Below are 14,800 nucleotides of genomic sequence, written 5' to 3'. Positions count from 1 at the left end.
AAGGTAAAGGTAAAGGGACCCCTGACCGTTAAGTCCAGTCGCGGACGACTCTGGGGTTGCGGCGCTCATCTCACTTTAGTGGCCGAGGGAGCCGGCGTACAGCTTCCGGGTCATGTGGCCAGAATGACTAAGCCGTTTCTGGAGAAACCAGAGCAGCGAACGGAAACGCCGTTTACCTTCTCGCCGGAACGGTACCTATTTATCTACTTGCATTTTGACGTGCTTTCGAACTGCTAGGTTGGCAGGAGCAGGGACCGAGCAACGGGAGCTCACCCCGTCACGGGGATTCGAACCGCCGACCCTCCGATCTGCAAGCCCTAGGCTCTGTGGTTTAGACCATGGGTACTTCCGGGTTTCGGCGGGTCCATAACCCGAAAAAACGCAACCTGAAGCGGCTGTAACGCGAGGTATGACTTATTTGGAGCCAAAGAGCGGTCAGTAGATCACAATCTTTATTGTTGCACAACAGGTCCCTACAGGAGTAAGAACCCCGAGCAGGGGGTGATCTCTGTTAAAACTTCCCTCTTTTCCCCAGAATACACTTGAAGAGGCATCACTGATACATCATCATTACATCACTAGCATGTCACAAATGGGGAGGGGTATACAAGGGTCTAGGGACGCAGGTGGCGCTGTGGGTTAAACCACAGAGCCTAGGACTTGCCGATCAGAAGGTTGGCGTTTCGAATCCCCACGACGGGGTGAGCTCCCGTTGCTCGGTCCCTGCTCCTGCCAACCTAGCAGTTCGAAAGCACGTCAAAGTGCAAGTAGATAAATAGGTACCGCTCCGGCGGGAAGGTAAACAGCGTTTCCGTGAGCTGCTCTGGTTCGCCAGAAGCGGCTTAGTCCTGCTGGCCACATGACCCGGAAGCTGTACGCCGGCTCCCTCAGCCAGTAAAGCGAAATGAGCGCCGCAACCCCAGAGTCGGCCACGACTGGACCTAATGGTCAGGGGTCCCTTTACCTTCATACAAGGGTCTAAACCAAGAGTCAGCAAAGTTTTTCAGCTGGGGGGCCGGTCCGGTGTCCCTCAGACCTTGTGAGGGGCCGGACTATATTTTGAAAAAAATATGAATGAATTCCTATGCCCCACAAATAACCCAGAGATGCATTTTAAATAAAATGACACATTCTACTCACGTAAAACACACTGATTCCCGGACCGTCCGCGGGCCGGATTGAGAAGGCAATTGGGCCAGATCCGGCCCCTGGGCCTTAGTTTGCCTACCCATGGTCTAGGCTCTGTGGTTTAACCCACAGCGCCACCCACGTCCCATATTCATCAGACAAATGAACAGATACATATTTAGAAAGAGGGAGAATTGTAGGGACACCCACACACAGTATCTAAGACATTCTTTGTTGAGATGGAAAGACGAAACAGTCTCGACCAGGGAAGAATGGCAAACCAAGTTGATGGACTATGCTGAAATGGCAAAATTAACCGGAAAACTCAGGAACCAAGTGGACAACAACTTTAAAAAGGAATGGGGAAAATTTATAATTTACTTAGGAGATCATTGGAAGCAGATGAAAAAACTGGTGGGATTTTAAACTCACTTGCAAGGTAACAAAGACTATGGATAACTCAGATGGATAAAAAATGTGGATAATGGGTTGATACGCAGGTGTAAATGTTGACAGAAGGAGCCATTGAAGGGATAGAGGGAAGTCCAAAGATTCAGAGGTATCTCTTTACATGAAGTTGTGCTTGTATTTGTTATAAATTTGTATATGTAAAAGCGAATAAAAATATTTTTTTTTAAAAAATAAGACATTCTTGGTCAACCTGCTGTCCTTCGTCCAACCAGGGATGATTTTCATTTATCCAGTCTTAAACTCCACATCCAATTGCATTTATATTTTTTTAAGGCACCATGGTAACCCGCCAACATTTAAGCGCAAATTTCTCCTAACTTGCACACGTGGTCATGTGTATATTTTGCCCAATATACACATTTTTGCAAAGGCATACTGTAGGTCCTTTTCACCGATGCATGCATTTGTGCCATTAAAAGGTAAAGGTAAAGGTACCCCTGCCCGTACGGGCCAGTCTTGACAGACTCTAGGGTTGTGTGCCCATCTCACTCAAGAGGCCGGGGGCCAGCGCTGTCCGGAGACACTTCCAGGTCACGTGGCCAGCGTGACATCGCTTGCTCTGGCGAGCCAGAGCTGCACACGGAAACGCCGTTTACCTTCCCGCTAGTAAGCGGTCCCTATTTATCTACTTGCACCCGGGGGTGCTTTCGAACTGCTAGGTTGGCAGGCGCTGGGACCGAGCGAAAGGAGCGCACCCCGCCGCGGGGATTCGAACCGCCGACCTTTCAATCGGCAAGTCCTAGGTGCTGAGGCTTTTACCCACAGCGCCACCTGCGTCCCATTTGTGCCATTGCTTTACCCTAATATATAGGAATCAACTTTGGATGAAGGAAACATACACTGCAAAAACCGGACGGCGTCAAATTAGTGAAGGGTGGCCGGGTTTCAGTTCCACCTCTCGTTCCCGGAAATCAGAATTGGATCGGGTTTGCCTTTAAATGCAAATGAAGTTGAGTTCCCCTCCCGCATTCCAACTCCTTGAGACTGATGGGAATTGTAGTCCAAAACATTTTCTTGACCTGCTAAGATTGCATTGGTGGCCCAACTTTTTCTCCCAGGAACAACAACCTTGCGAGGTAGGGTAGGCTGAAAGAGGCAGCGACCGGCCCCGCAAGGCCACCCAGTAAATTTCATGGCCAAGTGGGAGGGGGGATTTGAACCCGGGTCTCTCCCTCGTCCGACCACACTGAGCCTCTTTTGACAGAAGGCTGTTTTCGTGCGTCTTTCACCCACCATTTCCCAACAGAGATCCTTTCATTAGCAATTAACATAAGGGGTCTACTCCATTGCAGCAGGTTCAGAGAAAGGCTGCTGCGGGTGTTCTGGGTTCAAGGGAACAGTCCAAATGCCTCGAACGGCAGAGGCAGAGCACAGACGTCCTGGCTATAATAATTTGTACCCCACCCATCTGGCTGGGTCTCCCCAGCCACTCTGGGCGGCTTCCAACAAAAAGACAGGAACAACTTCCCTGAACAGGGCTGCCTTCAGGTGTCTTCTAAAAGTCTGGTGGTTGTTCTTCTCTTTGACATCTGAGGGCGTTCCACAGGGAGGGCGCCACCACCGAGAAGGCCCTCTGCCTGGTTCCCTGTAGCTTTGCTTCTCGGAATGAGGGAAGGCCCTCAGAGCTGGACCTCAGCATCCGGGTAGAACGATGGGGGTGGAGACACTCCTTCAGGTATACTGGACCTTTGAGGCAGTTTAGGGCTTTAAAGGTCAACACCAACACTTTGGCTAGTAGCCATCAATAACCCTCTTCTCCTCTGTGAATTTGCCCAGCCACAGAGCCTAGGACTTGCCGATCAGAAGGTCGGTGGTTCGAATCCCCGTGACGGGGTGAGCTCCCGTTGCTCGGTCCCTGCTCCTGCCCACCTAGCAGTTTGAAAGCATGTCAAAGTGCAAGTGGATAAATAGGTAGCACTCCGGCAGGAAGGTAAACAGCATTTCCATGCGCTGCTCTGGTTCGCCAGAAGCGCCTTAGTCATGCTGGCCACATGACCTGGAAGCTGGACGCCGGCTCCCTCGGCCAGTAAAGCGAGATGAGCGCCACAACCCCAGAGTCGGCCACGACTGGACCTAATGGTCAGGGGTCCCTTTACCTTTACTTTCAAAGCCACCTAGGTCAGTGGGCAGGGAGTTCCGCAGTTTAACTCTCTGCTGCATGTAGAAGGACTTTCATTTCTCTCTCCCCGCCTGAGATCCGTCCTGAATCAAGACCCAGGCAACAGGCTGGACTTCCCATCACCGCGACGTCCAGCGCCACTTTTGGACCACAACTTCCATCAGCACCACTCCCTCCCTTGCCCAAACTGATGTGCTGGCTGGGGGGAGGGAGTTGTCGATGGGAGTTGTAGCGCAGAAGATCCAAAGGGCGCTTGGTCGGCCAAGGCTGCTTGGATGGAGCGTCCACTATTTACTGGAAAACAGGTTTGCGTGTGATCTGGAGCCAATGTTATTCTAGATCCGTTCTGGCAGGCGGGGAGGAAGAGAGAGAAAGCTGTTCCTGTATATGGGAGAACCCGGGTCCTCTAGGATGGGTCGGGTACCTGGCCTCTGCTCGGACATGCCTTCTGCCCAAAAAATATGTATCCCCCCCAGCTCCTGGGCTGGATGGGGAGGGGGATTCACTGTGGCGCCTGGCTGTGTCTCGGTGCAGCTGGCAAGGGTGAAGGGAGGAGGGGGCACAGGGCCGGAAACGAGATCCTCAATAGAAAAAGCTGCGCTGGACGGCGGCCAGGACAAGAAAGCCACCATCTCCCGGCTGGGCAGAGGGCCAGAGGCAAGCGGGTGGGGTAGACACTTGTCTCCCAGGCCCCAAACCAGGCTCGGCCTTGTCCCCTCGGCTAGGGGGCCAACTGGCAGGGAGGGGGCTGATAGGGGCAACTGCCTCCTCTACCCCGACACCCCAATTTTGCCGGCCGACTTTCGGAAAGAGGGAGATCCGACATCCAGGAACTGATTTAGGCCCGGACAACTCGGAGAGCTCTTCATCTCCGGGTTGCGGGTTCAAGCCCCGCGCTGGGGAAAAGATTCCTGGCGGGGTTAGAAACTCAGATATATAAGCTAATCGCCAAATGGCGCCTTAAAACTAGGCTGTGGTCACCCCAACAGACTGTCTAGGCACCGTTTGTTTTGCAACGGAATCTATTGTTTTGTTATTCCGGGGTTTTTTGGGCTGCTCTGTATTTGACAGAAACAGCCTCAAAGTGGTTTACAACACACGTCAAATAAAACCATCTGGAATAAAAGTCAAGATTGAAGGGAAATGTTTCTCTAAGTGACATTTTGCTCTCTTCATGTTTATTACCTACTTAATTTACAGAGCTGCCCCACCAGCGCGATGTAGTCGTTAGTGTCCGACGAGGACTCTTACAGCCTCCTGGCCTACTTCTCAGGGTCGTTGTGGGAATTAACTGAGGGGAGCGGGTAAGCTCTAACCGCCCCCAAACAAGGAAGAGACGTATTCCCGGCAAAGCCCGGCGAATCTGGACCTAAACTCGCCAGCCGGACAACGCTGATATCCTTTACATTTTAACCGCTGCGCACCTGCGCTCGTTCTGCGCACCCATTTTACAGTTCCGATCCTCACCTTCCCGCCCGTTGTTAACAGCATCCCTCTCTGTTTTAGACGTGTGAACACGAAGCAAAAGAGGAGGAGGCCTCTGAGGTGGCTTGCAACTTGGCAAGGGGGCAGAGAGAGACGGTGGCCGGGGCATCCAGGCTGGGTGCTGTTGAGGGTGCCAGGAAGACAAGCCATCGGCTGGGCATCCCACCTGGAGCCTGGCGCTTGTGGACAAAGGAAGGGAGAAAAGGGGTGCATGCAATTGTCCTGGGCTGGGGGGCAAATTCGCATTTTAAAAGGGGCAGGAGGGAATTCCACTCTGGGAAGTGTGGAAGGGCCAGCAGCTCAGCTGATGGCGAACAGGGAAAGCGGGCGAGGAGATAAATATGGAGAGAGCGAGTGTGTCAAATATTCTGCCGAAATCCTGCAGCAGGAGGAGGGAAGCGAGCGCCGGCCTCCTTTCCCTCCTCCTCTCCTCTCCTCCTCCTCTATGCCTTCCCCATTCCCTCCTTCCTGCGGTCACGGAGAGGAACAATCTTTTTTATTAATAATGGATGTCCCTTTAGGGCAGTTTTGCTGGATCTTTTATTTCCTCTTTCCCCCCTCCCCTCCTCCTTTCGGGGATCGGCCGGCCGTAAATCCACGGAAGGAGCCGCTTGCTGCCTGCCAGCCCCTCCCCCCAAGACCCCCCCCACATGCTGCAAAGCACACTGCGGGGGGGGGGAGAGAGGGAGAGACACGCGCGCAAGAGGAGGAAAGGGTTATTATTACGCGTAGGGGAGAGGAACGCGCGCGGAGCGTTTTGCACGGAGGAGGCGCACAGCCAGCCGCCCTGCGTTGATGGAAACCGAGGCCTGGATCTTGCCCACGTCTCCATCTGGCACCGGGGCACCCCTCTCGCCTCCCCCACTGCCCACCTACGGGTCTCTCCCATCGCTGGTCCCCCAGGTGTTGCTAAGGCAGCGATGCTGTAGCCCCGTGGCGGCCGCGCAAGGAGAGGGATGGCGACGCAGAGGAGCGCAAGAAGGGGGGAGGCAGCTCAGGGGAGATTCCTTCCTTCCCTGCACCACCACCCTCCTTTTTTTCTCTCCCCCCCCCCCCCCACTCCACAACCCCACAATCTCCCGGCGTAAAGGCATGGGCCCGTTGCCGTGGCGGCAGTCACTCCGGGTATCCGTGGCAACCGGGTTTCCAGAGCCGCCGCCGTTCTCCCCGCTTACTCATCCCTGCCTGAAATCCCTGCGGTGGGCAGCGTGGGACCCCCACCACACGCGGGGGGGGGGGGAGCCTGGATTTGGAGCCGGGGGGGGAAAGGCTTTTTCTGTGCCCCGAAAACCCCGCAAATATCCATCTACCTGTCATGAGCTTTCTATGCCTGCCAGGAAAACCAGATTATCTAAAGGAAACAAGGCATCCGCGAAAATGAGCAAGAGGGCCTCTGAGAAAGCGCAGAGGGCCTTCCTCTCTCGGCAAGCCGCCTGGAAGGGCTGCTCGGGCAGAGGGGCTGCCCCCCCCCCAGACCTATTATCTTAGGCGTTAATAAAGGAGATTGCGACTGACCGTTAGGAAGAACTTTCCATTCGGGGATGGGCTCCCTCAAAATAATAATAATAATAATAATAATAATAATAATAATAATAATAATAAGAAGAAGAAGAAGAAGAAGAAGAAGAAGAAGAAGTAGTAGTTATTTATATCCCGCCCTCCCCAGCCGAAGCCGGGCTCAGGGCGGCTAACAACCATAAAATAGTACAACATTCTAAAATCATTTCATTTATAAAATGAATTAATTCAACTCAAAATGTAGTGGACTCTCCTTCCTTGGGGAAACCCGCCTGGCAGGGATTCCTGAGCTGGGATTCCTGCCTTGCAGGGGGTCAGGCTAGATGGCCTTTGGGGGATCCCCCAACACGATGGGTTCGCGGCAAGCCTGCTGTCTTCCCCAAGAATCTGGCATCGTGGGCACCTCAGCCTACCCAGAGACTTCTTTGCCACCTTCTGTCCAACTCCACGAGCGTTTCAGCTAAGTGGGGTCCTGTCTCTCGGACCCAACATGCTCTGCGCTGACCCGCCAGAACCCAGGAGTCCGGGCTCCCAATTCCCCCTGCTGGGCCAGGACAGCCCTGCCCAACCTGGTGCCCTCGAGGTGCCCAGTCGCTGTCCAAAACAGTGACATCGTTAGCAATAGTACTATTACATCTAGTAATGTTTTCCTGAAGGATGGCTCTGTTGGGAGAGCATGGCACTCCTAATCTCAGGGTTGTGGGTTCGAATCCCACGTTGGGCCAAAGACTCCTGCGTTGCAGCGGTTGGACTAGATGATCCGCGGGGTCCCTTCCAACTCTACAATTCTATGTACATGTGACAGAATATCTGTAAGTATATTCACAAATTCTTCATACTAACATCAGGAGAGGTCCAATTTGGGGTAGGCCGGGTTAGACCACAAGCTCCTCCTCAAGAAAACAACCCCAAATCTCTCTCTTGGTCCTGGACTCCACAGGCAAATACACACACACACAAACACCCCTTACCCGTAATCTCCAGTCTATCCAGCAGAAAGAACGTAGCTTAGAGCTAGAGCACTTGCTTGGCATGTAGAAGGTTTCACCCCCAGGGGCATCTCTGGGCAAGACTGGGTGAGGCCTGCTGCCTGAAACCTGCACACCAGGCCTTGGCTCGCAACAATGAGGACTAGAATCTTAGCGGAAAGGCCACAACTCCATGGCAGGACACCTGCTTGGCTTGCAGAAGGTTCGATCCCAAGTGACGTCTCCAGGCAGGGCTGGGAGACAAACGTGCCCGGAATCCCAGAGAGCCGCTGCTGCTGCCAGCCCGTGCAAGCAGTATTGAGTTAGACAGCCTGACTCCCATGCTCAGACCTTCCGCCCAAACATGCATTTAGGGCAACACTTCTCGATTCGCTGGCACAGATTTGTCAGGCTGCAGTCCAGTTGCGCCCCCAAATCCAGCAACCGAAGAACATCAAAACAGTCTTGGTGGATCAGGCCAGGATCCCATCCAATCCAGCGCCCCGTCCTCACAGTGGCCAGCCAGGAGCCCATAATAAGAAACCCGCAAGCAGGACTTGAACCCAAGACCCCTCGCCCATCCTGCAACTGGTCTTCAGAAGCATAATCGCTGCCTCCAACTGCAGAAGGAGAGCCCAGCCATGGGGGCACAACTGAGGTTTCTCCTCCTTATGTCCTTAGTCAAATCCATCACCTCTGCCCCACACGGCCCCACAACTGAAGGAGTCCTGGGGAAGAGAAGGAGAAGCAGGGAGGGAGGGAGGGAGGGAGGGAGGGAGGGAGGGAGGAAGGAAGGAAGGAAGGAAGGAAGGAAGATGAAATAAGAGGGAGGGAGGGAAAGAAGGTAGGAAGGAAGGAAGGAAGGAAGGAAGGAAGGAAGGAAGGAAGGAAGGAAAAGAAGGGAAGGAAGGAAGGAATATGAAATAAGAGGGAGGGAGGGAAAGAGGGAAGGAAGAAGGAAGGAGGGAAGGAAAAGAAGGGAAGGAATATGAAATAAGAGGGAAGGAAGGAAAAGAAGAGAAGGAAAATGAAGAGAGAAGGGAGGAAGGGAGGAAGGGAGGAAGGAAGGAACGAAGGAAGGAAGGAAGGAAGGAAGGAAGGAAGGAAGGAAGGAAGGAAGGAAGATGAAATAAGAGGGAGGGAGGGAGGGAAAGAAGGTAGGAAGGAAGAAAGAAAGGGAGGGAGGGAAAGAGGGAGGGAAGGAAGGAAGGAAGGAAGGAAGGAAGGAAGGAAGGAAGGAAGGAAGGAAGGAAGGAAGGAAAAGAAGGGAAGGAATATGAAATAAGAGGGAGGGAAGGAAGGAAGGAAGGAAGGAAGGAAGGAAGGAAGGAAGGAAGGAAGGAAGGAAGGAAAAGAAGGGAAGGAATATGAAGAGAGAAGGAAGGGAGGGAGGGAAAGAGGGAAGGAAGGAAGGAAGGAAGGAAGGAAAAGAAGGGAAGGAATATGAAATGGGAGGGAGGGAGGGCAGGCCCTCCCCTCTGCCCTGGCCTTAGGACTCCTCCTCCAAGCCCATCATCTCAGGTGAGGTGTTTTGACGCACACCTTCCCATTTCTATCCCACCTCTCAAGGCGCCTTCATGGTTCTCCCTGCCCCTCATTTAAACCCCACAACAACCCTGTGAGGCGGGACGGGTCGAGAGGTCAGCATGGCAGAGCGGGGGATTTGAACCCTGATCTCTCCCAGATCCTAGACAGGCACCTCTAACCACAGACCACACACCCGCCTGCCCACACACACACACACACACACACACACACACACACACACACTTAAGGGAAACTCTGTTGGGTCAGACCAACTTGGACTGCTCTGCAAGCGGATTAGGCAAATTCTTGAAGCTGTCGAAGGCCATGATGCCAGGTAGGGAGACTTGCTGTACAATCTTAGAGTCGGAAGGGACCCCGGGGGGTCATCTAGCCCAACCCGCTGCAATGCAGGAATATTTTTGCCCAACGCGGCTCTCGAACCCACAACCTTGAGGTCGAGAGTCTCACGCTCAATTGCCTGAGCTATCCCGTGTCCTGCTTTCGAGGTTTCCCACTGGGGCCTATGGTTGGCCTCTGGGAGGACAGGATGCTGGCCTGGCCGGGCCACAAGCCTCTCCTGAAGTTTTCGCAGTTAGCCAGCGGAACTCGCTGCCACAAGGAAGGAGATTCCGACTCAACATCAGGAAGGACTTCCTGGCGGTGACAGCGGAATGGAAGGCGGTGGTCTCTCCTTCTCTGAAGGTTTTTTAAGCCGCCTGCCAGGGGTCCTACGGTTGCGATTGCTTGGGGTTGGGCTGGATGACCTTTGGGTGCCCCTCCCAACTGTACAATTCTATGGTTCTAAGGGGTACTGATGGCTGCCAAGTTGGAGGGCTTCGAAAGAGGACTGGACAGAGTCAGGGAGGAGGGTGGGGTTATAGACGGAGGGTTAGACTGCCCCTGAACAGGGAGGCTCAAAAGCCCTTGACAAACCCTCACGTCATCCAAACCCTCAAGCTCCTCCAGCTACGACTCCCGTCAGCCTTAGTCAGCATGGCTGTACGACATCAGAACCGATGGGAATTGTAGTTCTCAGCAGGTGCACGGGGGCACCAGGTTGGAGAACGGATGGTCCAAGGCGACGGCCATTGGGACAACTTGCTGCGGTCATTTCCACCGACGGATTGGGTGTCTTCCGCAGACGGTCCTGGCTTGGCTCTCTCCTGAGCTGACCGCGGCCCTGTTTTGCAGAGTCCATTTCTAGGCTGAAGGTCTCACATATAGCTGGCAGGGATCCCAGCGGTCATCTAGCCCAACCCTCCGCATTGCAGGACCTTTGCTCGGGCTCATGGTTAATGAAAGGAGGCCCGATGGGAAATGGCAGGTCAGGATGCTCAGAAACAGTCCTTCTGACAGTGCGGCATAGTGGTTAGAGTGCCAGGCCTGGGAGAGACCCGGGTTCAAAGCTCAGCCACAAAGCGAGCCACTACCTCTCAACCCAACCTACCTGGCGATTAAATGAGGAGTGTGAGAACCACGCGCAGGCCACCCTGAGCTCCTCAGAGGGGAAAAGGCATGATATAAATGCAAGAAACAAGTCAGGACATTAGACATGCCCCGCAGGATCAGGCCCGCCTGGTCCACTTGTGTCAACAGCTCCAACTTCCCTGCTATTTATCCCCACCGACCCGATATTCTAAGGTAGACTGCCCCTGCGAAAGGAGGTTCTCTTTAGCGGTCGCAGCCAGTATCAAACGAATACGTTTGTCCTCCGCAAATTTACCGAATCCTGGTCATTTCCCCTACTCCAAAGTGCCCACTCTGTTGTACTGCTTCCTTCCACCCCCAGATTTGGGGGCTGGGTGGCTGGGTTAGCACACAAATGGCGCCCCCCAATTGGCAAATCAACTCCCCGTTCAGTTTTTGTTTTCTCCCCTCTTGGTGCAACGTTGCGAGTGAAACTTCCTCTTGTCCCGCTCAGGGATCTGAAGCCGCGCCAGCTTGTGCATCAAACATATAATAAACTTAAGAACGGCGGAGCTGGAAGGGGTCCGAGGGGTCATCTAGCCTGACCCCACGCACTGAACTTTAATGTCACCAACACACATGTCAATTCTACACAATCTCTCTCTCTCACACACACACCAGCCCCGAAGGAGAATCTAGGACAGGGACATGGCACCTGTGTGGCCACTCTCTGGATGCGTTGGACTCCGACTCCCATGATCCACAGCCAAGGGTCGTGGACGATGGGAATTGTAGTCCCCAAAACCCATTGCTACCCCAGGACCGCACCTGGGAGAGAAATATCCGGAGGCGTCCTAGCAACACTATCGAATCCAGGCATCCCCAAACACGTCCCGCCCTCCAGCTGTTTTTGGGACTACAATTCCCATCATCCCTGACCACTGGTCCTGTTAGCTAGGGATGATGGGAGTTGTAGTCCCAAAACAGTTGGAGGTGCTTGACTAATCCGAAGATTCAGAAATGTCTTGCCATGTGTGTAATGAGGACCAGAAGACTGGGGAAATAAAAACGGGGGGGATCTGAGGCACTCCCCAAACCAGCAGCAAAGAGGAATCCCTTTTGATATATGGCTGTTATCCACCCACATGTAGGAACTTGTTCCCTGAACCCTCGATAGCGAGGGGGGGGAGAGTCCAGCTTTGTCCGGAGGGATCACCAAATTTAGGAAGGCTTCACTGAGGCATAGGCCTTGCTGGGGGGAGGGCGAGAAAGTAGGAAATGGAGTGGAGGTGAGTTTGAGAGAAATGGGGCCAGAATTCACTCTCAAACCCATTTCCCCCTTCCTCTTTACTTTTTTCAAAGAGTTTTCCCAAGGGGACTCCTTGCCCCGCCCCCCCGCCCCCTCCCAGGCCAAACACTGGTCCCCTCGTTTTTGGAGTCGGTGGCCCACCTGCTTCAGTGTTGCCTACTCGGGCAGGCAGCAGCAACGGCGACCCCGCACCCTCGCCATCAGGGATGGAGACAAGGAGCCCTGGCTTGAAAAGCGGGCGCCTTAGCGCTACCGGGTTCCCCCAGCCGTGTTGCACCCCCAGATCCACACACACACACACACACACACAACACACCACAACACAACACTTTTGCTCTGCATCACAGCGGACAGGTAGAAAGAAACAGATCTCCAGCAGCAATAGCTGACAATGGACAGGGATGCTACAACCCTACAAGTCTTCGCTCTAGCTAGTCCCAGGAGAGGGAGGCTTAGCTGAGGCTCAGCGGCCTCCGAAACCAGCCCTCTCTCCCCTCCATCCTCCGCCCCAAATCCTGGGCCTGCCCCCCCCCCAAATTCTGTGCCCTCCAAACCCCCTCTTTCCCCTGCTCTGATGGATGGTCCTCAATCATTCCCCAAAGGGCAGGTGGCTTCTCCTCAACCTGAGCTTCCATACATTTCAGGCCTGGGGATTATTCCTCCACACAACCGTTTTCCTCACTCCCTCTCTCTCTCTCCTCACTGCCTTCCTTCTCTCCACATCCTCCTGGTTCTCACAGCGACCACCCCGCCATACCTCTGGGGAGATCTTCTCCAAAGGCTCCCCCACCCCAAAGGAAAAACACCTCTGACCCACACTGGCAGGGGGGTCTCAGCCCCCTGCAAGGACTGCTTGTGGGGTCGGTCCAGGGGTCTGCCAGGATCTCCTCGGTTGCCGCATCCAGCCCTGAAAGGTCTCACCCCCCCCCACCGTGTTGGGCCTTGACTGAGCTGCAGGCAGGTGGGTGGGAGAGACCCCCCCCCCCGCCAAAGGCTGGTCCAAAACGCTCCCCTGTTGCAGAGCAGGGTTAGATGGGGGGGATGGAGCAATGAAGGAGAGAGAGAGAGAGGAAAGGGGTGAATGTGTGAGAGAGAAAGAGAGCAGGGAATGGGGGAATTGTTGGGGGGGGGGACACGCAGAGAGAGAAATGACAGACCAGGTGTCAGGCGGAACAAGATGGATGGATGGATAAGTAAGCAAAGGAAGACGGGAGCAGCAGCCAGGGCGACAGGCAGAGCAGGAGGAAGGAAGGAAGGAAGGAAGGAATAAAGGAATAAAGGCTTTACCGGCCCGGCTCCTCCTTTGCAGAAGGATGAGAGGCAGCGCTAACACGAAGGATGCAGGGGAATCGCATCTATTTGTTTTCTAAGCCGGCTGCGCTGGGGGGGCGACGCCAGCATTTTGCTCTAATTCCTCTGGAAAACGGGGGTGGGGGTGAGGAATGGGAGAGGGGGGCATTTTCCATGTGGGGGGCCCCGCTCTGGGGTGGCAGGGAGGTTGGAGGGGGGAGAGGAGAGGCAGGGGGAGCGCGCGTGTGCCGGGGCCTACGTCCCTGAGTGCGTCCATTCAAATTGGGTTGCTGTTGTGGGGGGGGGGGAGATGGGGGGGGGGAGAGAAGCAGGTGCCAGTGAGGAAGAAGGGATTATAGAAGTGGAGGGGTGAGGAATGGAGTCTTCTTCTTTTGGAGGGGGGGGGGGTGATGGAGAGATGGAGCGGGCGAACGGAGGGATGGAGGCGCGCGGGGAAGATGGAGATGCGGGATGAAGATGGAGGTGCTGGCGGGGCCCGCGTGGCTCTGCGCCCCCCACCCCAGCCCGTCGTGGGTGGTCTGTCTCTCCCCCCCCCAAAAAACCCCCAGCGGGGTCGCGGCTCCTTACCGGCCTCAGCAGCAGGAGGAGCAGGGTTGGGGCCGCCGGCGCCGCCGCCTGCGCGCTTCTCGGGGTGCCGGGGCCGCCGTCGGGGGGTCTCGTCCGTTGCCCAGCGCTGCCCGCATCCTGGGAGGGGGGGTTGGGGGGAGAAGGGAGGGAGGGAGGAGGGGGAGAGCGGCTGCCTCTCAGCCGAAGGCCATGGGGGGGGGGGAAGAGCGGGTGGTGGAAGTGGGGTGCTGCCGGGGCGCACGGGTGGAGAGGTGGGTTGGGTTGGGGGATCGTCCGCTGCTGCTGTTGCCTCCGAGGGTGGAGAGGCCGGAGCCGGGCGGGATGGGTGGCCGGTGGGAGGTTCCAGAGGGCGCCCCCCCCGACGCCTCTGTGCCCGGCGGCGCCCCGGCTTAGGAGGGGAGGTGGCCGGTGCTCGCCCGCCGCCGCCGCCGCTTGGCCGCTCTCGGCGCCCGCCCGCCCGCCGGCCCCGCTGCCTGGCCCGCTCGCCTCGCCCACCGAGCCCGCATCAGCGGCCGCGTCAGGGAGGCGGGAGCCGAGAGAGAGGGAGAGAGGGAGGGAGGGAAAGGAGAGATGGAGCCCCTCCCTCCCAACTGATGCAGGCGGACCCCGGCCCGGAGGAGGGGGGGAGAGGGAGGAGCGCGAGGGGGGAGGGGGTGGCGAGGCGGAGGAGATGGGGGGAGGGGAGATGGGGGGAGAGGGTAGAAGCCGAGGAAGAAGGAGGAACTGGGGAAGAAGAGAAGGATAGGAAGAAAGGAGGGAGGAGAGGAGGGGGCTGCAGGACAGGGAAGGGAGAGGGGCAAGGAAGAGAAGAAAGGGAAAGGGGCGCAAAGGAGGAGAAGGGAGGGAAGAGAAGAACGGATTGAGGAAGAAGAAAGCAAGAAAAGAGGACTCGGAAAAAGCGAGGAAGGGAGTTTTGGGGAGAAGCAAAGGGAGAAAGATTTTGGGTGCGCAAAACAGAGAAGATCAGGGGGAGAAGGGGAAGGAAAGCGA

At 55.5% G+C, this 14,800-nt stretch overlaps 1 protein-coding gene across 4 annotated transcripts in view; it reads right to left on the bottom strand.

The window, feature by feature from the left end:
- Nucleotides 1-14,272, bottom strand: part of NLGN2 (neuroligin 2) — a 71,441-nt gene extending 57,169 nt beyond the window's left edge. For 3 of the 4 annotated variants that reach the window (XM_028703610.2, XM_077916800.1, XM_028703612.2), the window contains exon 1: nt 13,811-13,922. The gene's annotated coding sequence lies outside the window, so the exon portion shown is untranslated. Of the gene's footprint in view, nt 1-13,810 lie in introns of all 4 variants that reach the window. The other variant, XM_028703614.2, reaches the window with a different exon arrangement.
- Between the last annotated feature and the right edge of the window lie 528 nt (nt 14,273-14,800).

The sequence above is a fragment of the Podarcis muralis genome, chromosome 13 (genome assembly GCF_964188315.1).
Source record: "Podarcis muralis chromosome 13, rPodMur119.hap1.1, whole genome shotgun sequence".
Classification (NCBI taxonomy): Eukaryota; Metazoa; Chordata; class Lepidosauria; order Squamata; family Lacertidae; genus Podarcis; species Podarcis muralis.
Note: the sequence above shows the minus strand (reverse complement) of the source record. Positions and strands in the feature narration are given on the sequence as shown.